The following is a 26,347-nucleotide window of genomic DNA, read 5'->3' as shown; positions in this document are numbered from 1 at the left end:
CAATTTAAAACAAAAAATGATAATAATAATTCCATAACATCATCAAATATTCAATCCAGTTTATGTATCTCCATAACACATTTGAATGCATTTTTTGTCTGTGTGTGCATATGGTGCTGGGCCAGGTCCTTGTGCATACAAGGCAAGCACTCTACCAACTGAGCTGTATCCCCAGCCCATGAGCATATATTTTAAATAGCAAAGAAAACACTTCTCACAGGAACTGAATGATAATTGCTTTAGTTTACTTTTTATTTTTTTTTTTCTATTTTTGAATGAAGGCTCCTTCACTTATCTAACCAATTCTATTTTCCTTCTCTGAATATTAAGTTTTGATTTTTCAGAACACTTTCTTCAGTATTTATCAACATTTATTTCTTGTTCAGGATACTTCAGAAGGGCATCAAAAGAAAAGATACAATGGTCATTGCTTCATCTTAATTAAGGGAGAGGAACATTATCAAAGTCTTAAAATCAGTGGATAATCATGCATGTATGTAAAAGACAAAGAAAGTTTAAAATCCAAAACTAATTCATATCAAATTGTATAATGATTTATTAATTCATATCATTTTATGTCATTTAATTCTTTCTATCAATTAGACATGAATCAATTATTAAGATAGTTTTGACCTAATAAGATGAGAATTCCTCAAGATAGGAGATCCAGATTCTGTAAACTTTGTTACTTTAGGAAGAGTACAGCTAGATATTATTTAATAATGGGGACATAACTAAACTTTTAATATAAAGTTTATATGAAGTTTTCCTAGCCTGAAAAGATACTGATATTATTAATTAATCTACCTTTAATTTTATATCTCATGGACAAAAATAAGGAAGTGTGCACATAAAGTACCTGAAGTGAAATAAGAGGTATAAAAAGGTATAATTCTATAATTATTCATTTCATGAAAATAATATTTTAAAGGCGTTTGGAATGTTGACATTAGAAACCAGATAAAAAGACAAAGTGTATCAGAGTTTCTGGGTAGGGTAAGCAGCACTGCTCTGGGGCCTGCTGATCCCACACTGTATTCCATCCCTATGGGCAGGAGACAGCCAGCGCAGATGTGTGGGTCTGGAAGCAGAGTTGTAGAATCCAAGGACTTTTTTTTTTTTTTTTTCATATTACCTGATGGGGGAGGCATTATGGCTGCAAGACATAATAATAAATATGCTAAATTCATTTTCAACTCAGTGAACTCCCCCTGGAAAAGCAATACCCTCTGTGATGCAACGAGAGTAGGGTAGAAGGACTTCCCTGCCAGTGGGACTGTACTGGCTGGCTGTCATGGGTACTTCTGGCCATGTTTACAAGTGAGCTTTCAGAGAAAGGAACGCCCTATGTTGATACCAAGGTTTAACTCCTCTTCTATGGAAATCTGTTGGATTTTTTGTACACAGAAAAAGTACATGTGATGGAGGAGAATGTTCAAGAGCTGCTTCATGTGGCCTGTCTGCTTCAGCTGCAAGATGTGATGCAGGCCTGCTGTGAGATCTCAGAAATTAAACTGGATGCTTCTAATCATCTGAATATCAGGGGTTTTGCTGAAACTCACAATTGTATCGACCTGATGCGAGAGCTGAGGTTTTTAGCTAGAATTTTTTTTTTTTTTCTGAAGTGGTATAGAATGAAGAATTCACTTTTCCAAGTCAAGGATATGAGGAAAAGCTACACAAATTTGATAAAATTCAAGTGGATTCTCAAAAGCGAGTCTTTGACTCAATTGGGTGTAGTGTGATAAACAAGAATGAGAAAAATCCTTGCTTGACCTGCAACAATATGTGCAGATCCCCCTGCTGACCCCCAGGTACATTATAGTTGTAATAGATGCTGAGCCTTTCATCTGCTCAGATCTGGTTTATGAAGCAAAGCAGTTTTATCTGAGGCCTGAACTTCAGTGTCAGATACAGGAACTCAGGACAAGGTCTCTTCTAAGAGCCAGTGAAGTGCTTCTGGAGATTGGGGTCTTTAGACGCCAGCAGTCTCTCATTCGTATAGTAGAGAAATATGACACCAAGACTCAGGAGTGGAGCTTTTTGCCAGGAATCCCTTGCAAGAGATGTTATGTGACCCTCAGTGTCCTTATATGATCAGACACAAGTAATTGATGACTATGACAGTCATTTCTATCTCAGCTCAATGGGTTGTCAAAACTCTGTAGCAGATGAGGATGGTGTTGGGTATTCTGTGGTTCCTTTGAATATCTGACAAGGTCTTGCTGGAGCTACCGCCCTGAGGGGTATGATATACATCTTTGGAGGCTTTGATGGAAGCCATAATCATACTAGTGTGGAGCAATATAACCAAAACATTGCCCAGGGAGAATACTACGACATATGCAGAGAATCCCAGAGTCTAGTAATGGGCAGTGGAGGATATGATGGTTTGAATATTTTAAATTTAGTTGAGAAACATGATCCACATACATGACACCATGACACCGATGCTACTCCAATGGCTATCAAGTCTCTTGGTTCAGGAGTAGTTTACTGAATGACCCTATTGATGAGGTGGAGGAATTTGATGATACAACTTACCTTTTGTCCATTGAGGCATAGAACATTTGCACTGATTGCTGGACAACTCTTACTAATATGATCACTTCACATGCTACATAGGGGCCACCATGCTTCACACAGAATCAATGCAATCACAGGATATGATGGGATCCCCTGCTGAGAAGCACTGAATGCTATGACCCTATCATAAATAGCTAGAAAGGAGTGACATCATGGAAACCCAGTGCCGTAATGCTGGGGTGTATGTTCTCTGAGATAAATAGCCTTCATTGGAATGCTATCTGACCAGACCAAGGAATATATTGCAGAAGAATCGAGAATCCTTTCCAGAATGTCTATGAGCACTGTAAGCACAGGATGATTATGAGTACAATGATGATTGTACTCATTCAACAAACAGTCCCCCTTATGTTGATAATGTACCACAGAAGGGTGGGTAACTCAAGATACTCAAGGAAAAATAATACACAGTAAAGAGATGTGAGATACAAGACCACCTCTTCCTCTAGTCTGGGAACAACCTTCTTACCTTTTCCAACTTACCATCTATATGTTGTCCATCTTAGAGTGGATAAAATGATTCTAGTTTGAGTAAACTTGTTAAAATCTAATATTTTTTTTCTGGGACAAATATCTTTTATAATCTACAGATAGCTAGGGACACCCCAATTCCACTTGGAAGGAAAACAACAGAGAGCTCTATCAAAATTTTGGAAGCCAAAGTAACAGGTTTACTGAGGTTAGAATATGTGGCATAAATTAGGTTTGATGTAATGTGAGTAAACCTACTTCACCTCTGAAGTATGACCCAGAGGACTGACAAGTATATATTATTTGAAAGAGGTAGCATAAATGTAGGAGTTCAGTATAACTGGGAATGAACTAGGAACACCTGTGATTTTACAATCACCTTTTTTTCCTGCTGGGGCTCATGTAGCCTTGGCGATGTTTGTTTTGAATTGGTGAAAGACTATCTTTCTTTGTTGAATCAAATACTACTATACTCTTACACTTCCATATTATTTTGGGGGATAAAATGGGGCTGGAAGCAGGCTAGTAGTTCAGCTACATGATGACTACCCCATTCTTTAAGGTCACAGTTCTGCTGGGAGTATATATATATATATATATATATATATATATATATATATATTTTCTGTTTTGTTTGCTTATTTGTATGTTTTACTACTGTGTTTGGTACATTTAGGTGTCTTCTGCTGTAACTTTCCCTTACCTGACTGTACAGTAAATTTTATTTATCTCAGGACAAAATAAACAAAGACAAAAAAATTATTTTAATACTTCCCATACCTCTGCTCTCATCGTTTCTGAGCTACTATTCAAAGATCTTCTGTGTCATGAAGTTCTTTCTTTATGGGTACTGGTGGTATAGGAATGCAGTAGCCTAAATGAGGATGCATTTTCCTTTTGCTCTGAATTTCATTTTTTCCTCTTTCCCTGAGTTGTATTGACCCACAGAGTTAGTTTCTTTTGCATTTTTTAAAGAAAAAATAAATTGTCGGGAGTGGCGGGGAGGGGATGCCCTGATATTACCACTGTTCCACACCCTCTTATTCCAAATTTTTGAAGATCTGTCATGTGGAAATAAACATGATTTATGCTTTGCCTTAAAGAGCATTGCTAAATTTTTTTGGAAGTCATTGAGTGCAGATGCCAAACCATTAATAATGAGAACTTAGTAAAAAACAGTGTTGTCTAATAATGAAATAAACTTTTTAAAACACAATATACAGGTTTATTTCATTATTAGATAATACTGTTTTTACCAGTATTACTATTAATTTTTAAAAATTATCTAAGCACAGGCTAAATTGTTACATTTAATTTATGATACACAGAATTGTTAATTTAAGAAATTGTGTGGTAGGGGAGTGAGGTGGTTGTTGATAATAATCCTTCCTGCTTTAAGGCCCTTTGATTTTTATGGTGTTGAATTTTATTAAATTCTATATGTTATACTAGTAAAAAATTGTTACTGAAAAAGTATTAGATAAATATTATTAAAAATAATGTTTTACCATATTTTTGTGTAGATCACCTTATAATCTCAGGCATTTAAAATTTGATTTACCTATGTTTTTTTTTCTTTCATTAGATAGATCCACTAATGACTTTGTTGCCTGTCCTAATGGGCATTAAGTGAAAATGGGCATGAGGAATAACCCAGATGGGGTCCACTTTACCAAGATTCTTTTTAGCTGTTGGATATCTATGTAATGTTTATACCCACAGCTCTCCCTGAACATTAGTGCTGGGTAACTGTCATTTATATCAAAATTTGTTTTATTCCTTTGTTTAACTCTGTTGAAGGAATAAAAAGACTCAGGGTGTTTATACTAAGAAGGAAAGGCCTGTGGTCTAGATGGGAGCAGCATTTAGAACTACCATCAACCTGCAGAGGCCCATTGAATTTGTATTGACTTGAGTTTAAAAACAGAAAAGCCAGAATCTCAATAGTAAATTTCAAAGGCTTAGAGATATTGATTAAGATATAAAGACTAACATGAATATGATATAAAAAGCATTACCAATTGGATATTGTTTTCCATAATGCAAAAATTCACTCTTGGGAGTATTGTTTCTTCACTAAACTATTGAAATTCTGCCTCTCCCATGGTTTAAAAATCTTGATATTCATATGCTTCTTTGAGATATCTACAACATTTCTGTATGAATTATTGAGATTATGCCCAACCCCCAAGAAAACAGTGCAGAGATTTTAAAATAAATCAATACATTGTGTTTTTAAAATTCATATAAATTGGATAGGAAAATACCCAATATCAGTCTTTACCTTCTTGTATCTAAGTCAAGATAATGGGATGAAATTCATCTAATTCAATGAGCTTAAATTTTTAAACATTTTTACCTGCAAGAATTTATAATCACATGTAATCTTTTATGTGTTAATATGTTCTAAAGGTGTTCAAAGCACATTTAGGTTGTTCTTAGAGAATTAATTTAGACATATATTCAGTCTGGCAGAATGTTTTCTAAGTGTTTCCTTATGTCTTTCTCTGAACTTTCTCTTCCCTTTAATCAGGATAGCTTTGCAAATACCCTATCACTGAAAAAATTTCTAGAAGGATGTGTGTGTAAGTTGAAGTGCTCAGAGTTCTGGCTCCTACCTTCTCTCAGTCTCCATTCACACATTTCCCCACACATTCTCTGTATTCCTGGGATCAAGTACTCTTTCTTCCCCCCAGTGCTTTTGGATTGCCCTAGGCATAAACTCCTATTTGTCACCTTGCTTTACTTTAGATAATTCTCTCTCAGCATTTGCAGCTCAGCTCAGAGATCATATTCTCATAGAAACATTTTTTGATCTACACAGGTTTGAACACATATCCTTGCTCTCTACTTTTTTACCTCCCTGTGCTCTTTCTTTATAGCATTTCTGCAGTGTATAATTATACACCTGTATTCTTAGTTTTTTATTTGTGGCATTTCCCATGCTCTTCAGGCCCAAAGCAAGTTAAGACCTGTCTATATATTTCACTATACTACCAATAACTGTAAGCAAATTATTAAGCATGATAGGGCACTAACATATGTGTTAAGTCGTTGTATGAATGTATAAATGAATGAAAATGTGAATAGATTCACTAATATAATCTTGTCTGCATGGCACATATCTATGAGTTCCAAACAAATAAGAAGCAAGTAATAACTGGTCATTTTCAGAAAAAAATATCCAGTAATACTTTGGCCTTCCAGCTATTTAAATAACATCTATGATAAAATTGTGTGAAACAGTTCATTTTCATATTGCACTGAAAACACTTGGAGCCACAATTGTTTATCACTAAACAATTGTGAAAGTGTTCATTTAGAAAGTGTATATTGTATCTTTGGAAAAGTTTAGCCACACAAATATAACATGATCCATAAATTGTGGAATTAACAAAATTCAACAAACTTTCTTTTATTTTAAATATTGTGTTAAATAATTTGCTAGTGAATACTTTCCAATAAAACTTTAGATAATATAATTGTGCATATTAGTCAAAGTAGGCCATTTGCTTCTCACCAGCTAAACAATTAACATTTACTTAATACATGTGTGAAGTCTAGTATTCAGACCCTGGAAGCTCTTTCCTAATTATTAGTCTGTACTTCTGGATTTTCTTATGTGAAAACCATAAAAAGTATCACCTCTAAAATATCTATAGCCAAGGTTGTATCTGGATTTCCACCCTTGGCCTATGGTTCCATTGACAAGTAGTTCTCAATCATTTATCTGTGCATCACTTCAAAAGAGCTGGGAAAGAGTTTAGGGATTTATTCAAAATTGGAAGAAGAATGTACATTGAAATATTTAAGTCTTGGATTTTGAAAATAAGAATTTGTTATGTTCAATAGTATTCCTCTAAAAGTTGTGTTGAAATCCTAATTCCTAGAACCTGAGATTGGGCATTATTTAGAGAAAACCTTTGCATATGTAATCAAGTTACATAATGAGATCATGATGAATTTTGATGAGTCAATTCTAATATAACTGGAATCCTTATAAAATGAGAAAACAGAGACATAAGTATGTATGAGAAAGCCATGAAAAAAAATATAGAGACACAAAGTGAAGATGCCTATGTGAAGGAAGAGGCAGAGATTGGACTTAATGTTAAAAACCAAGAAATGCCTGGGGCTATCAATATCTAAAAGGCAGGGAAAGTCTCCTCTGGAAGTTCAAGAAGAAGAGTGGTTCTGCTTGCACAATAAAATCTGAACTTCTGACCCCCACAATTGTGAGACAACAGATTTTATGTTGTTTTAAGACATTGATTTTGTGATACTTTGTCATGGCAGCCCTAGGAAACTCACAGACATAGTTTTTCAATTGAAGGAGAGAAAAATCCTAGTTAATGTGATCAAAATGTACTTAATCAAAGCAAATCATATTAATATATTTAAAATAATAAGTTAGAATTATTTCAGTGGACAACAATGTAAGAACATATGGTCTAAGTGAGAAGACCAGAATAAAAAATTCAGAACTTCAGAATTAGTTTATTAGATTTTCTTTTTTTATTATTATTAGTTGTTCAAAACATTACATATCTCTTGACATATAATATTTCATACATTTGATTCAAGTGGGATATCTTTTAAGTTTAAAACAAAAATGGTATTCCGTATTTCAAGAGTTTTTTTGTGATGCTGGCCAAAAGCAGAATTCCTTTTGATAAGTTGCCATTCTGACTAGAGTGAGATGAAATCTTAGAGTAGTTTTGATTTGTATTTCTCTAATTACTAAAGATGTTGAACATTTTTTCATATATTTGTTAATTTCATACATTTTTTAATATCAATTTTATATCTTCTTCTTAGAAGTGTCTTTCAGTTTCTTGTCCGGTTATTGATATGTTTACTCATTTTTTTTTGATGTTAAGTTTTTTGAGTTCTTTTCATATCCTAGAAATTGGTGCTCTATTTGATGTGCATGTAGTAAGATGTTCTCCCTCTATGTGGGGGTTCTCTCTTCACGTTGCTGATTATGTATTTTGCTGAGAAGAAGCTTTTTAGTTTGAATCCCTCCCATTTACTGATTCTTGATTTTATTTCCTTCTGCTTTAGAAGTCTGGTTTAGGAAGTAAGAACCTACTCCAACATGATGAATATTTGGATCTACTTTTTCTTCCATTATGCTCAGTGTCTCTTTTCTAAATCCTAGGTTCTTGATCCACTTTGAGTTGAGTTTTGTGCATGGTGAAAGAGTGATTTAATTTCATTTTGTTGCATATGGACTTCCAGTTTTCCCAGCACCATTTGTTGAATAGGCTATCTTTTCTCAAATGTGTCTTTTTGGCTCCTTTGTCTAATACGAGATAACTGTATTTATGTGCATTTGTCTCTATGTGTTCCATTCTGTACCACTGAGCCACATGTCTATTTTGGTGTTAATACCATGCCATGTTTGTTACTATAGTTTTGTAGTATAGTTTAAGGTCTGGTATTGTGATGCTTCCTGCTTCACTGTTCTTGCTAAGGATTGCTTTGGCTATTTTGGGTATCTTCTTTATTCCAAATGAATTTCATGATTGCTTTCTATATTTCTATGAGGAATGTTGGAATTTTAATTGGAATTGAATTAAATCTGTATAATGCTTTTGGTAATATGATCATTTTCACAATATTCATTCTTCCTAAAGAATATGGGAGGCCTTTCCATCTTCCAAAGTTTTCTTCAATTTCTTTCTTTAGTGTGTAGGTCTTTCACCTCTTTTGTTAGATTGATTCAAAATATTTTTTGAAGCTATTGTGAATGGGGTAGTTTTCCTAATTTTTCTTTCAGAGATTTCATCATTGATGTATAGAAATGCATTGCATTTATGGGTATTAATATTATATTCTGCTAATTTGCTAAATTCATTTATTAATTTTACAAGGTTTGTGGTGGAGGATTTTGGATCTTGTAAGTATAGAATCAGGTTGTTGGCAAAAAAAAGTGATACTTTGAGTTCTTCTTTTCTGATTCATATTCCTTTAATTTTTAAAATCTAATTGCTCTGGATAGAGTTTCAAGGACTATGTTGAATAAGAGTGGTGAAAAAGGGTAACCTTATCTTGTTCCAGTTTTTAGAGTGAATGCTTCCAATTTTTCTACATCTAGAATGATGTTGGAATTGGGTTTAGTGTATATTGCTTTTAAAATGTTGAGGTATTTTCCTACTATCTGTAGTTTTTCTAGTGTTTTGAACATGAAGATGTGCTGTATTTTGTCAAATGCTTTTTCTGAATCTATTGAGATGACCATATGAATTTTATCTTTAAGTCTATTGATGTGATAAATTACATTTATTGATTTCCATATGTTGAACTAACCTTGCATCCTTGGGATGAACCTCACTTGATCATGGTACACTATCTTTTAAATATGGTTTTGTATGCAATTTGTCAGAATTTTATGGGAAAATTTTGCATCTATGTTCATCAGGGATATTGGTGTGAAGTTTCCTTTTCTTGATGTGTCTCTGTTTGGTTTAGATATCAGGGTAATACTAGCAACATAGAATGAGTTTGGAAGGGTTCCCTCCTTTTCTATTTCATGGAATAAGTTGAGGAGTATTGATATTAATTCTTCTTTGAAAGTCTTGTAGAACTGAGACTGAGAATCTATCTGGTCCTGGGATTTTCTTGATTGGTAGGCTTTTGGTGGCATCTTCTATTTCCTTGCTTGAAATTGATCTATTTAAATTGTGTATGTCCTCCCAATTCAGTTTGGACAGATCATATGTCTCTAGAAATTTGTTGGTGTCATCAAGACTTTCTATTTTATTGGAGTATAAATTTTCAAAATAGTTTCTTATTATGTTCTCTATTTCAATAGTACATGTCATGCATGATATTTCCTTTTTCATCACAAATTTTAGTAAATAAAGATTTCTCTCTTCTTCTTTTCATTAGGGTGGCTAAGGGTTTATCAATTTTATTTATTTTTTCAAGAACCAGCTTTTTGTTTTGTCCATTTATTCAATTGTTTCTTTTGTTTCAATTTCATTGATTTCAACCCTGGTTTTAATTATTTCCCATCTTCTACTACTTTTGGTGTTGATTCATGCTTCTTTTTCTAGGGCTTTGAGATGTAATGTCAGGTTGTTTCTTTGTTGACTTTTCATTCTTTTCATAAATGTGCTCAATGCAGTGAACTTTCCTCTTAGCACCACCTCCATAATGTCCCAGAGGTTTTGGTATGTTGTATCCAAATTCTCATCGCCTCTTAGAATTTTTTTCTTAACTCCTCCCTGATGTTTTCTGCTATCCATGCATCATTCAATGATGTATTATTTAGTCTCCAGGTGTTAGAGTAGTTTCTATATTTTACTTTATCATTGATTTCTAATTTCATTTCATTATGGTCTGATAGAATGCAAGGTAGAATCTCTACATTTTTGTATTTGCTAAGAGCTGCTTTCCGGCAAAACATATGGTCTATTTTAGAGAAGAATCCACGTGCTGTTGAGAAAAAAAAATATATTCACTTGTTGAAGTATGAAATATTCTATATCTGTCTGTTAAGTCTAAATTATTGATGGTATTATTGAGTGCTTTGCTTAGTTTTTGTTTCGAAGATCTATCCAGAAGTGAGAGAGGTGCGTTAAGTCACTCAGTATTATTATGCTGTAGTTTATTTCATTCTTGAAATTTAGAAGGGTTTGTTACATATACATAGCTGCTCCATTGTTTGGGGAAAAATATTTATCATTATTATGTCTTGTTGATGTGTGAAGCCCTTAAGCAGTATGAAATGACCTTCTTTGGTTTGAAGAAGGTTTCTGATCAACTTTGGTTTGAAGTCTGCTTTATCTGATATGAAGATGGAAACCCCTGCTTGTTTACACAATCCAAGCGAGTGGTATATTTTTCCCCACCCTTTTACCTTCAGTCTGTGTTTGTCTTTCTCTATAAGATGAGTCTCTTGAAGGCAGCATATTTTTGTGTCCTTATTTTGGAGTTCAATCCTCCAGTCTGTCTTTGAATTGATGAGTTTAGGCCTTTAACATTCAGGTTTTTTATTGAAATATGGTTTCATTAGTGGTGATTTGGTTTGTTTTTGTTTTTTTTTTTATTAATCTTTTTTTTATTGGTTGTTCAAAACATTACAAAGCTCATGACATATCATCTTTCATACATTTGATTCACGTGGGTTATGAACTCCCATTTTTACCCCAAATACAAATTGCAGAATCACATTGGTTACACATTCACATTTTTCCTTTGATTGGCTTTGCCTTTAGTGTACTTCTTCCCTTTGCTGGTTTTTATTTCCTCCTCACTGAATATTTTTGCTGAGAATGTTCCATGGCCCAAGTTTTTAAATTGTAAATTCTTTTAGCTTTTGTTTATCATGGAAGGCTTTTATGTCATCATCACATCTGAAGTTTAATTTTGATGGATATAAGATTGTTGGTTTGCTACACATTTTCATTATAATGTGCCTTGGTGTGGATTGGTTTGTAATTTCATATATTTGGTGTCATGTAAGTCTCTTGTATTTGATTTTACAATTCAAATTTGGGAAACTTTCTGATATTATTTCATTGAAAATATTGTGCATTCCTTTGGTTTGAATCTCTGTTCCTTCCTCTATCCCAATAAATCTTAAATTTGGTCTTTTCATGCTATCTCATAATTCTTGGAGTTTATATTAATGATTTCTTACCATTTTTACTGTGTGGTCAACTTTATTTTCAAGAATACATATTTTGTCTTCAGTGTATGAGGTTATGTCTTCCAAGTGATCTAGTCTGTTGGTGATGCTTTCTATTGAATTTTTAATTTGGCGGTTTGGCTTACTGTTTCCTTCATTTCAATGATTTCTGTTTTTTTTTTGTTTGTTTGTTTGTTCATTTGTTTGTTTGTTTTTTATTTTTAAGAATGTCTTTTTCTTTCCTAAAGTAATATTTTGTTGTCTGTATTTGCTCTCTTATCTCTTTGTTGGAGTGATCAATTGTTGCCTGTAGTTGTTGTCATTCTTTGAGTCACAGATTATTTTAATTTTGTTCATTCTAAATTCCTTCTCTGACATTTCCTATACTATACTATCAATGGATTCTATTATTGTATTATCTTGGTTTATTCTTCCCTTGTCTTTTCATGCTTTCTGTGTGTCTTCCCCTTTAGCAGTGCTAATCCAAGGTATTACAGTTTCTATCCTATAATCTTACAGTGTCCCTTCATGTTTCTGATGTCTCACCTCGGTATTGGGCTTCCAGTCCCCAATTGGTGTCTCAAGATGGAAGCTGCTGCAACTAAAGACAGTGGTAGTGGCAGTGGACATAACCTGAGATGGTGGTGAAGGTGTCCCAAGATAGAGGTGACCACTTTGAGAGATGGGGCTGAAAGAGCGAACCATCCTATGGCACTGGGTAACCTGTTCAGAGATGCAATGCTGTGGTGTCCATTGTCCCAAGGTAGAGGATACTACGTGGAGAGAGATATAGCAATGACTGTAGTGTTCCAAGATGGAGGCAGGTGGAAAGGGGGGTGGCACATTGGTAAATGGGGAGCCTTAGTGCAGGCTCCCCTCAGGTGGGCCAGACTCTTCTGGGCCTGCCTGGTCTTTGCGTGGGTCCATGACTAGATTTTTTTTTATCAAAAGCAACTCCTATTAGTTCAGCCTACCTAAATATATTATTTCTACTTCTTGCTATATTTTCTTTGACAGTAAGATTAAAGACTTTCTTCATTATTGGGTGTCCTTCTAGTTTGGCAGTGCTAGATGGACTTGTTTACTACATTTTTTTCAAGACTTTTGAAATCTTCTACCTTAGTTGTATTAAATTTCACTCAGTTGTGTTTTAGAATGTATTTCAGGTTGAAGACCTCAGATCCAAAATATTGGACCAGTTCCAAATAAAAATATATATAATAGAGTAAGTTCACTTTTTCACTTTTATTACCAAGCCACTAAAATTTGAATTTCAAATTTAAACATTCGTTTCCTCATTGTTGCATAGTTGTATTTTTATCCCGAAGCTGAATATTAAAATTCAAAAAGTAAGAAGGCATAATTGTTTATTAATTTGGGTATTCTAAACCTATCTACTCATTCATTAATATATGTTTATTCTATGCCCCAATTTTAGATGCTATAGATTAATCAATAAACCTGACACAGATATTTGACAGTTTTTTTCAGTCACTGATAATATTCACTATTTCGATACTTATCTTTTTTAAAAAACTAATCACTATTATTGTATATATTCAAAAATGAGAAAAGAGAGAAGAGGTACACCTAACTTAGTTGTATTCTAGTACTAATTTGCACTTTGTATTTTTATATAAATTTTGTAAACTACAAAATATTCTATTATATATAAGTAGCTTTTTAACCATTCATTGAATATCATGGAACAACTACTAAAGTCAAGTAGATGAGAATTCTTATTAACATTTCACAGAATTTGAATTAAAGAGTTATAGTAATTGACTCAGTTACTGAAATTTTGGAGGTCTATGAGGATACATACCTGTAATTCATGTTGACAATGTATCTACCTTACCGACTTCCCACATAATATTCATGAGATCAATGGTTAATTTAGCTAGACACTATTTTTTAAATAATAATATTAGCTCCTTAATTGAAATTTCTTAAATCAATATCTAATTATCTTAAATCAGATCTTAAACTATGAAAAGTACCAATTAGGCTTTGATAAATAACATCTTCATTCTTCTAGTCCTTGGCTCCAGACTGATTATCAATGCCTTGATCTATTGTTTTATTTTCTTATTTCCCAAACATTCTACAGTCTTTCAGTGATGCAACATCTCTAGTAGTCTGTCATTTGCCCCTTCATTCATATTGCTTTATCTGACTCTCCGCTTCCATTGTGAGATTTATCCTTTGGGCTAAAGCTCCATTTCCACTTTCTTAGCTGGACCGTGGCGCCTTTACTTTCAACAATCTGGCATTACTATGAGTTCTACTACTACAACTACTATGGTTATCATTATCTATTATAATAATTGCACCATACTTCTATTTTAATATTATATCCTATTATAATTATTGTATACTATTATTATTTTAACACACCTCCTTATATTACTTACCTCCTATGAATTGAGAAATCAGCTTAAGTATTGGTTTTTCAATAAATTCAAAATTTTTCTCATCTTGTGTTGTTGATCTCCTCTCCTGTGCCTTCTCAATGCTTTTGAGCATTCCTCAAACAAAACTCTATTGAAAATAGCAGTGACCACTGTACTATAGTTTTTGAGTGCATGAACCAGTATGAACTGGGTAATAATCATTTCAGTCCCAACAGGAAGTACATGATATTAATTATTTAGATGCTTGAGTGCTTTTCTTTTTAAAAGGAGCTTCTCGGTGCTTCACTGAGACTTTCACAAAAGTGTTGATAATCAGTAAATTCTTACTCTAAATATTCATTTTTATTTCTGAAAATTTCAGATGTCTTAAAAGCTTGGATAATTTGTGTAGATATATAATAGATTTTAATATGCTTGATATGCACACCCGTGCATTTCTCAAACAATGAAAACCCCACTCTAAATTTTTAATTTGGTACTTTAAAATTAGGGTTAAATTCCATCATGAAAAAGATGTTTTGACTAATCAATAAAAAGTGAGTGGTAGAAATTGATGAGATTAACATAGGGCAACTAAACAGTAAAATAATTCCTACATAAAGTACTTTGTACTTATTAGTTTCCTGTAGGAAATATATTTATAATGAAATTATATGATTAAAATACCTTATGTCTAGCCATAAACTCTTTATTTTGTGTATTCAGATCTTCTTTACAGCTCTTGAATAAGTAATAAGTGAATTTAAAATTTTATTTTTATTATTTTAAGTATAATTCCCACTCATCTTCTTCACCAGATTAGTCTGTCTCTAACTAAAATAATTTAATCATATAATATACATGACTAATTTTGAAAAATAATGACACAACTTAGGTGATATACTTTCAAGTATATATACATTTTCAAATTTTCTCCTATTTTACCTTCCAAATTGGTCAAAAAACTAGAAAGAAATTTCAAAATCATAAATGAAAGTAATGCAAAGTTTTCTAGTTATGATAATACATATATAATGTCTTATTAATGTATATATTCTAATAAACATGTGTATTATGTTTTAGAGAAAAATAACTAAAATATTTGAAAAGTATCAAATACTCTAAAGGAAACATTCATTATGTAGACACATAAAATACAATAATTAATTAATTGATAATATATGCATTTAGATATATGATGACTCTGATATTGATGGTCTTTTAGTAGAATCCAATAGTTTCTAAGATAAAGATATGCTTTACAAACCACACTCTTTCTCTTTAATGACCACATGCTTCTCTGGACTCTTTTTCATTTATCTCTTTTTTTGCAGATTAAGGTTGTGTTTTGCCTATTTTGTTTGTTTGCTATGCATGAAATGCAAAATTGTCTAGACCATTTTCCTGGTTTAATACAATCTAATATCTAATCCTATTTTAGTAACCCCAAATCAAATTCCTTGCAACAGAAGGTGAAGGAAAGAAGGGAGATAAGAAGGAAGGAAGAAACAAAGAATGTAGGAAAGATCCTGATTGTCCAGCTTATTCTATAAACTGTCTCCCCAGATCTATGCTGTGGTTTAGATATTAGGTGGTCCCCAAAATCTCATGTGTGAGATAATGTGAGAATTTTCAGAGATGAATTGATTAAATTTTGAAAGGTGTAACCTAATCAGTAGGTTGGTTCACTCATATGGAATAACTGGTAATTGTATGCAGGTAGAGTATGGCTAGAGACATGTATGTCACTCTGGGCATGTCTTTGGGGTTTATATATTAGAGATTAATTAGCCTCAACAACAACAACAACAACAATTATTTTTAATTAATGTATTTGGTAATGATTGGAAAGCCTTAATGAGTCTTTTCATACTGAAAATTTTCTTGCTCTGTCCTCAAGAGTGTTCTGTTTTTTTCTTTCTTTCTTTCTTTTTTTTTTTTTTTGGTAATTTTATGCTAAAGAGCAAGTCAATCCTTTCTCAGTTTTCTCTTATTTGTTGGAAGACTGTTGTAATGAACACATATTTCCTAGTCAAAGCATTTATGATTTCCTTTAAACATATCTTAATAAACATTATATATACAATATCCGTACTTTGAACGTGAGCACCTCTTTTCATGTTGTTCAGTGTGCAAATGTCCCCCAAATATGTAGCAAGCCTATAATATCTTACCGTATATTTTTTAATTGAATGATATTTAATATAAAAGTATTTATAACTGAAAACTATTTTGATTTTTGAAATGTATTATTGAAACATTACTATTTCATGTATATGAAGCTTATTTTTTCCAAAATACAGAAAGGATGAAATACTGAAATGAAAAAAAATTGTTATGCCTTAATTAACTTTTGGTAAATATATGTAAATGTTCATGTGATTGTGCATAATATATGTGTGTATCTCATTTTGTTAAATATCAAGTATTGCTTTTCATTTCTTTGGAGGTAAACTCCCACCCTCCAAAATAAAATTGATTATAATATTTCATCCATTAACAGAAGTAGTCTTTTTTATGCTCCATATATTTAGCTGTTGAAAATGCAGTAGAGAAAGTATTGAGGAGGAGAGAAACAATATTTTTTAAAATAATATTTAATAGAGTAACAAGTATAAAGACAATTATTTAAGGTAATCAATAATCAATAACTACTTCCAAAAAATTTAATTTTGATTGGGTAGTTGCAGGACCTCATTTTCAGAAAACAAAATATATGTGAGATGGAAAAAAAAAAACTTGGAGTTAAGTAGTTGTGTGGAAAAAGTATTTTTAGTGAGAAATACTATTACTGTATTGGAAAAGAATGTTTCAGAGGATCTTTCCGGTGAGGCCACTAGTAGAGTTCGATCCTGTGAATACATTTTTTTTTAATTTTTATTGTTGGTTGTTCAAAACATTACATAGTTCTTGATATATCATATTTCACACTTTGATTCAAGTGGGTTATGAACTCCCATTTTTACCCCGTATACAGATTGCAGAATCACATCAGTTACACATCCATTGATTAACATATTGCCATACTAGTGTCTGTTGTATTCTGCTGCCTTTCCTATCCTCTACTATCCCCCCTCCCCTCCCCTCCCCTCCCCACTTCTCTCTCTACCCCATCTACTGTCACTCATTTCTCCCCCTTGTATTATTTTCCCCTTTCCCCTCACTTCCTCTTGTATGAAATTTTGTATAACCCTGAGGATTTCTCCTTTACTTTTGCATGAACTTGATACAGAAATACTAGTCATGAATTTTGCAGAATGTCCCTTTTTGGTATTTGTTTGACTTTTTTTTTTCCTCATGACTGTTTGATTATGGATTTTTGTTAGAAAAAACACAAAAAGTGGCATTTTTATCATATCATTTCTTTTTTTCTTTTCTTGTATTGGAGATTGAACCCAGGGGCACTTTACCACTGAATTACATCCCCAAATGCCTTTTTATTTTTTGAGACAGGATTTCACTAAGTTGCTAAAGATCTTGCGAAACCACTGAAATTGGCCTCAAACTTACAGTCCTTCTGCCTTGGCCTCCTGTAATTAGAATTACAGATGTGCATTACTAAACCCAGATTCTTTTTTTGGATACTGGTAATTAAATCAGGGCCTCATGCATACCAGGCAAGCATTCTACCACTGAGCTATATGTCCCCAGCCCAAGGGCACAACATGCTTATAACTTACTGTTTACATTGACCTTAATTACCTGGCTAAAGTATCATTTTTCAGGAACCTCTAGTCTCCTCTTTGAAAGGAAGTCAAGTAGGGAGTTATGCTGTCTCAAGATTTTATGAATAATATCTGGTATTGGATGGAAAATAACTGTACATTAAAAAGATAAGATCTAGCTTGTTGTAGTGGCACATGCCTCTCACTAAGTTTTCTTTCTTTGATGTGTCTTTGTCTGGTTTTGGAATCCGGGTAATATTCGACTCATAGAATGTGTTTGGAAGTCTTCCCTCTTTTTTTATTTCATGAAATAGTTTGAGAAGTATTGGTATTAGTTCTTCTTTAAAGGTCTTGTAGAACTCAGCTGTGCATCCATGGGTCCTGCCTGGCCTTTTCTTGATTGATGGCATCCTCTATTTCCTTGCTTGAAATTGATCTGGTTAAATCATGTATATCATCCTGATTTAATTGGGCATATCATATGCCTCTAGAAATTTGTTGATGCCTTCGATATTTTCTATTTTATTGGAGTACAATTTTCAAAATAATTTCTAATTATCTTTTGTATTTCCGTAGTGTCCATCATAATATTTCTTTTTCACTCATGGATGTTAGTAACTTGAGTTTTCTCTCTCCTTCTCTTTGTTAGCATGGCTAATGGTTTATCAATCTTATGTTTCAAAGAACCAACTTTTTGTTATGTCAATTTTTGCAATTGTTTCTTTTGTTTCAATTTCATTGATTTCAGCTCTGCTTTTAATTATTTCCTATTTAATTATTTGGGGTTGATTGTTTGTTTTTTTTTTTTTTTTGGTTTTTTTTTTTTGCTTTTGGGGTTAATTTGTTCTTCTTTTTCTAAGGTTTTGAGATGTAATGTTAGGTCATTTATTCGTTGACTTTTTTCTCCTTTTAAGGAATGAACTCAGTGCAATGAACTTTCCTCTTAGAACTACCTTCATAGTGTCCCAAGATTTGAATATGTTGTATCTGTGTTCTCATTTACCTCTAAGAATTTTTGAATCTCCTCCTTGGTATCTTTTGCAACCTACTGATCATTAAATAGCATATTATTTAGTCTCCATGTTTTGGAGTGGATTTTATTTTTTATTTTATCAATAATTTCTAATTTCATTCCATCGTGGTCTGATAGAATGCAGGATAGTATCTCTACTTTTTTTTTGTATTTACTAAGAGTTGCTTTGTCAGAGATATGAAAAATCATTGTACATATGTGTATTAAGAATTGAAATGCAAAAAAAAAAAACCACCAAAGTACATGTATAAAAGCATGAATTGGTGTGAACATACTTTATTACAGAGATGTGAAAAATTGTGTTCTATATGTGTAATAAGAATTGTAATGCATTCCACTGCTGTCGTGTATATAAAAAATAAAATCAATAAAAGATTAAAAAAAGAGAGTTGGTTGTAAACATTCTCACTACAAAAAAAATGTGAGATGATAAATACGTTAATTAGGTTGATTTAATAATTTTGTAATATATATATGAATAAACTTTATATTTTATACCATAAATATAATTTTTGTTTTTCTATTAACCCTTACTAAAGCTGAAAAATAATAAAGAAGATTTTTTTGTGGCATAATAAATGGTCTACTTAACAGAACCACCCCCCCATCCCCCCTCCCCCGCCCCAAACAGCGGTGGGAAAGGACGTCATTCACTGGAGCTCAGCTAGACGTCCTGGAAGCGCTGTTTGCCAAAACCTGGTACCCAGACATCTTCATGCAGGAAGAAGTGGCCCTGAAAATCAACTTGCCCTAATCCAGGGTGCAGGTATGGTTTAAGAATAGAAGAGCAAAGTGCCGCCAACAGCAGCAGCAACAACAGAATGGAGGTCAAAATAAAGTGACACCTGCCAAAAAGAAGACATCTCCAGCTGGGGAAGTGAGTTCAGAGAGTGGAACAAGTGGCCAGTTCACTCCCCCCTCTAGCACCTCAGTCCCTACCATTGCCAGCAGCAGTGCTCCAGTGTCTATCTGGAGGCCAGCTTCCATCTCCCCACTGCCAGATCCCTTGTCCACCTCCTCTTCCTGCATGCAGAGGTCCTATCCCATGACCTATACTCAGGCTTCAGGTTATAGTCAAGGATATGCTGGATCAACTTCCTACTTTGGGGGCATGGACTTTAGATCTTCTTTGACCCCTATGCATCACCAGCTTCCTGGACCAGGGGCCACACTGAGTCCCATGGGTACCAATGCAGTTACCAGCCATCTCAATCAGTCCCCAGCTTCTCTTTCCACCCAACAATATGGAGGTACAAGCTGGGTTTTAACTCAACCACTGATTGCTTGGATTATAAGGACCAAACTGCCTCCTGGAAGCTTAAATTCAATGCTGACTGCTTGGATTATAAAGATCAGACATTCTATGAGGATGGAAATTCCAGGTTTTGTGAAGANTATATATGTGTGTGTGTGTGTGTGTGTGTGTGTGTGTGTATCTGGAAAGAGATAGTAAAAGAAACAAAATTTTGTGATAAATAAATTAGTTTATATTTTGGAGATATTTATCCATTAGGCTTTGGGTTAAAATTTTTCTTTCACAGTTCTTAATATTTACCTTAAATTTAAAACTATTTATCATTTACCCTTAAAGGGGACAAAGAATGTCATCATTTTCTAAAATATTGAACACAAACTATTCAAGACCTGTTGTCAAGAATGATGTGAAGGTTTTCTTGGTAGTTGCTGCATGGTAAAGTGCTATTTTAGGAGTTAATTATAAGGTAATTTGGTTTCGTTTCCAGTGAATATATTCTCTTATGTGTTCTGGTCACCTGGAAATTCACTCTCTTTTGTGCCCCTTAATGTACTCTCATTACTCATTTTTTGGGAACTCCTATAATATTGGATATAAAACTTGTATTTTGTGTCTTAATAACCTAGTTGAATAATTATTTTTCTTATGTTTATGTTAGAAGTAGAGGATGCTATATGCTATTTACTTGATACACATCAACCTGACATACTGTCTAAAATGTAATGTTCTCTTAATAAGCCTTTGCTGAATTATTGAATTAAAACAATGTTTACTGCAGGCATATAATATAGGCATTTTCTTACTGTTGAGACTTAAGGGTTCTTTGTATGCCTTGAATATCAGTCCTTTAGTATGGCTGTTGAAAGTATATTCTTTTTGATTTACCTTTTTATTCTCTTGAAAATATCTTTCACAAAGCAAAATTTTTAAATTTTAATGAATTCCAGCTTATCAGTTCTTCGTTTCATATGTTGTACCTCTTGTGTGGTATCTAAAAAGTCATCATTAAGCCAAGGTCTTCTAGAGTTTTTATTATGTTGCCTTCCAGGATTTTAGTAGTTTCACATTTTGCATAAAGAAATGTGATTCATTTTGGGAGTATTTTTGTAAAGGATCTTGTATTTTTTTTGATGAGGTAGATTTGTAAAGAAAATAATATATAACTCTAATATAATTTATTTCTATGTTGAAATGTCTTGTCTTGTCAAAGAAAAGTCATATCATGATTCATCTTGATGGTAGTAAAATATGCTCTTTTCAGTCTGAAATATAGTGTTATCAATGGTTTTTTATATAAAGTTGAATCTGATTTTTGGCAAATAGTATTCGCTATGTTGTGTGTCTTCTTTTAAATATGTTTCTAAAAATAATTTTAGTGGATTCTAAAAGTGTGAAAATCAATAGGTCAAAATAATTGGAGATGATACTGACACTTGATTACCACAAAGAATTTTTATCCTGAAAAAAACAAACTGTTTAATGTTCTAAAAACTAATATGAGTACCCTTATTAAACTTTAAATGATATGAAATGAAGGAGAAAAAATCACTAGTTTTAGAGAAAACAATAAATGGAAAAGATTTTAACTATTTGGAATTTTTAACTTTTCTCCTATTTCTATATCTGGATAAAGTGTGAAGGATCTTAAATCTGTTGGAACATAAAATTTGCCCCTGTTTTTTGGCTTAGCTGCTTCTGTCATGATATAGACTGAGCATATGTTGCTTTCCTCAATGTTTTCTTCACTGCCAATTCTGTCACAAATCTTTTGAGTGATCAAAAGTGAGTATGATGACTTTTTCATCAGAAGGAAAGTTATTGAATATATGATACCTGATTGTCTGAATAAAGTAAAATCACCCATTTATTCTTCCAATGCTTCAAAAATAAATGGCAGTGATCCTGATTTTAAACATTAGAATGCATATTTCAGTAAAATGAATAATTATTCTTATGCTTTCTTTTTCTTCTCTAAAAAATATTTTTAGACCAGTGCAGCTGTAATCCCAGTGGTTCAGGAGGCTGAGGCAGAAGGATCTGAAGTTCAAAGCCTGCCTCAGCTGTCTCAAAATAAAGTATATGAAAAAAAAAAAAGAAAGAAAAATACCTGGGAGTTGTGACTTTGTGGTTAAGCTCCCCTGGGTTCAATCTCCAGTACAAATAAGAAAAATATGTTGTTTATAATTTTAAATTCTAAAGTCAAAGTTAATTTTGACATTTAAGGGAGTTTTCTAAATATATTATTTCAATCGTGAACAAAATTTGTAGTTATTTTTATTAGTTAAGAATATATTCAAAGGAATTATATTATTTTATAGATTACCCATGTTTCATTTCAATTAATACCCAGTTCGAATGTGACACATAAAAATGTACCCTTCCAAAAAATAAACATTTAATGTAAATATGGAAATATTTTTAAGAAAATAAAACACATACATATGTGATACAGTGTCTTTATATTTGTGTGGAAACTAAAAAGATAAAAATGAACTCTAAAGTTTGACAATACCAGAGAAGTAAGCCAGTTTATAAGGCTTCACACAAATTTATCATGCTTTAAATTTTGCACAGCTTGAATTAGCATGATATTTTAGAATTTACTTTTTAAAGCTTAACTTAATAAATGATTGCAGGCTTAAGGAGAACTGATTTGGGTATAGGATGTGATAGGATATAGTTCTAGAGCTTCTACCTGAACATTAACACAAATTGAAATAAGTTTCTGGAATCTTGTTTTTAACATGTAAACTTAATGTATATGTGAATAGCTATGTAAACTAATGAATAGAAAGGAAAATATTTTTATTAGATTCTTTTCTTCAAAAATATGAAAAGTCCTTGCATATTTCTCAGTCTGATATAGAGACAGTCTACTTAATGATGATGCCACTGTGTTAATATTTCAGTAAAATTTAATATTAATTGTTTTGTTGTTTCTTCTTTGTAATAATAGCTGAAAGATCCCTTCCAACTACTTTATTGGCAAATGAAAAAGGCCCAGATTGAAATGTCAGATGTTAAGAGATTTATTGACTTTACCTTCACTTTTCGAAAGCAATAAAAACAAACAAAATCAAAAACATAAATTATAATAAGAGTTCAGTGTGCAACTTGTAGGAAGCATTATTTATTACATTATAAATTAAAATATAAATACTGTGATAAAATTAAATTGTACATTTTAAAAAATATTTGCACTAAATTAATTTAGGAAAATTGTCAGTCATTAAGTTGTATTTACTTAAGCATTGATATTAATTAATGACTTTTAAAGGTAAGCACTAAAATTAATGGAGCATCATCTGTTAAGAAATTGTTTCCTGAAGTTTTCTTTCTTACATATACAATAAGGCAGTAGGTATAAAATATTGATCTTATGATATGTATCATAAATATGGAATAACAGAAGACATTCACTTAAAATAAATACTGAACACCACTACTATTACGACCCAAAAAGAATTATTAAAAAGCAATATGAAATAACAACATCATGCCATTGAGGGGAAAGCTAAACTTATTGCTGCTGGAGATAGGAAATATTAACAAAGGAAATGTGGGCATAGAGGGAATGATTAGCCATTTGAATTAGACCTATCACTGTGGGTATTAGTGAGGGTTGAGGGGTGCATTTTAAAAATCCCACTGCAAAAAACAAAACAAAACAACAACAACAAAAGACTAAACAAAAAAGCCACGTTTTCCCCCTTAAGAAAATATCAGTAAAAAAAAAAAAAGAATTAAAAGAAAGGAAGGAAGTGATACAGCAGGGAAATGTTCTATCACATAAAATCACAGAATTAGACTTTGTCAGCCAGTCACAGGTGGCCTTCTGCAGCTTCTGTAGTTTTGTTCCAGTTCTTCCTTTAAACACACGAAAAGTTGGAACAGAGAAAAGTGAATCCTTCTTGCAGTAATCTAAGTTCCCAGATAAAAGGAGAGTTGAAAGAGCAGAGCCACCAAGTTGGGCTTCTCCTACTAAAATTTATTTTCAATAAAATCACTCCCATTCATGAGTGAAGGAGGAGACAAAGAGGATCCAGGAAAACAATAATAATGGACTGCCCTCCTCAAGATGGTATCAAGTGTGGAGATTTTTTCTTCCATTAATTTTTCTATTTAGGGATCAGGGGTTTTATGAGGATACCAATCAGTGCAGGGTTTGAACCATAGAGTAATAATTGCTTAAGAATACATATAAGGCATGGCAGAGAAGGCTCTGTGAGCTTTCCAGGCTCCAGTATCTACAGTTGAAGTGATTTAATAAGAAAAAGATGCTATTTACTCTCTGCAGGGGTGGACACGATAGGCTATTAATTATATCATGAAAAAGACCCAATTCCCAAATGTGAGGATTTCTGTACAGCAGGAGAAGTGATAAGACATGAACAGATATTATTCCTGAATGATTAACCTTGATCCTATTTGACCTAAAAACATTCATTTCCTTAAGGGCTAATTAGACATACAAACTATGTAAAGTCATCCCTTACTCCTCTAGGAAATGTTCAGTAATTGCCCTGTGAACTCACACAGTGATAGCGTATATTATAGGCATTATCAAATTGTAATATGGTATGCTACAATTTTTATTTGAGTGAAAAATTGTGTTTTACTCACTACCATAGAATTTTTAGAAAATCGTGTGGGTTCCACATTAAAGATTTGTGCATATTTATCTAATTAATTAATTAAGCTAGAATACAGAGAAGAAGAAAGGAAACAGCATCTTGCTGAGTTGGTCAAAGAATATTTTGTAGCAAAGAAAAGCAGGCATCAGGAATGCATTTTAAAATATGTTTTTTCTGAGTTACAATCAACACCCCCCCCCAAATTACACATATTTAATGTCTACAACTTGATGAGTTTGTTTGTGTGCATATACCAGTGGTACCAACACAATCAAGGTTGTAGATACATCTATCATCCAAAATGCCTCCTTGTGCTTCTTTATGATTCTGTTTGCTGTTCATGTTGTTGTAAAAATATTAACTAAGATATATCTTATTAACAAATTTTGAGTGCACAATGAAGTTTGTCACCTCAAGGTACTAAAAATTACTCTTTCATAACTGCATATCTGGGTCTATTGAGCAACAACGCCTTACGCTCTGTTGTGCCCAACCTCTGTCAACTATCATTCTATTATCTGTTTTAATGTCTTTAACTGTTTCAGAGACATCATCTAAGTGGAATCATACAGCATTTGTCTGTCTGTAGATGGCTTATCTCAGTTATAATGCCCTCCAGTATCATCCAATGTTGCGGCAGACAGTTGCATATTCACTCATGCAGGGTCTTTGAATATATAGAGAAGAATGAAGTAAAGACATCAGAAAAACTGTAAACAAAATAATAAGGAATAGTTGTATGTCAATGCAGGAAATTATAAGGAGTTCAAGTTGATTGCTAAATTGGAATGTAAAATAAAATAGAAGACAAAAATAGACAGCTTTGGATTGGGTAACATACATGTTAGCTAATGAAAAGCTAAAGAGAGAGATGATCCAAGTGGTATTTCAACAAAGTTTGATAAATGATTTAGAAATTTTGTGCAATATATAGTTCAGGTGAGAAGCTATAGGACACAAATAAGTAATTTCATTGAAATTATGGGCATAATGGCCATAGAAGTGGAGACCATAGAATCAACTTTGAGATATGTTATTGAGATAAATTAAGTGTATATAATATTGATTAATCATTCCACTCAACAGTTTGAAACACTTTAATGATCGTCATCCATTGTATTTAACAACAATTTTAATCTTTATCTGGATCTACAAACTCCTTAATGATTTGCCCCGTCTTTCTTAAAATCTCCAATAATCTCATGTTCTTTCTGTGCCCTTGTACAGATGTACTTGTTTCATCTATAATAGTTTCTTCGCAATATTTCTAAAGCTCTGAGTTTCTTTTCCCTATAATGTTTTTACACAGATAGTAAGTTCACTTAGAATGCACCTGCCTCTTTTCACATGCACATCATTTACATATCAAGATTCAACTGCAGTAGTCCTTCCTCAGAACAGACACCTCTGGGCTTCTTATCCTTTGGTAGTTTTAGTACTATTTATGTTTTGTTTATAAATGGTATCACAGTTTTACTTCAAGTGTGTTTGTGCTATAAATTATTTTATGGAAGTTAAGTTTTAAGGTCTCTTTTCTGTCTTATTATTGATAGAGGAGTTCCATCCACCTTTTTCATCATACACAAAGCTTGTATGACTAGGGAGAAGGGGACTAACACATGTATTTTAATAAATGAGTGGATGGGAAGAGTGAAGAGCCCTGCCATATCTT

General features: G+C 32.7%; 2 pseudogenes; both read left to right on the top strand.

Annotated features, from left to right (window-relative positions):
* The first annotated feature begins 1,152 nt into the window (after positions 1–1,152).
* On the top strand, positions 1,153–2,724 carry LOC107153271 (annotated as a pseudogene).
* Positions 2,725–2,738: 14 nt separating this feature from the next.
* On the top strand, positions 2,739–20,177 carry LOC107153270 (annotated as a pseudogene).
* Positions 20,178–26,347: the final 6,170 nt, after the last annotated feature.

The sequence above is a fragment of the Marmota marmota genome, unplaced genomic scaffold (assembly GCF_001458135.2).
Source record: "Marmota marmota marmota unplaced genomic scaffold, marMar, whole genome shotgun sequence".
Classification (NCBI taxonomy): domain Eukaryota; kingdom Metazoa; phylum Chordata; class Mammalia; order Rodentia; family Sciuridae; genus Marmota; species Marmota marmota.
This window is presented reverse-complemented; position numbering and strand designations above follow the sequence as displayed.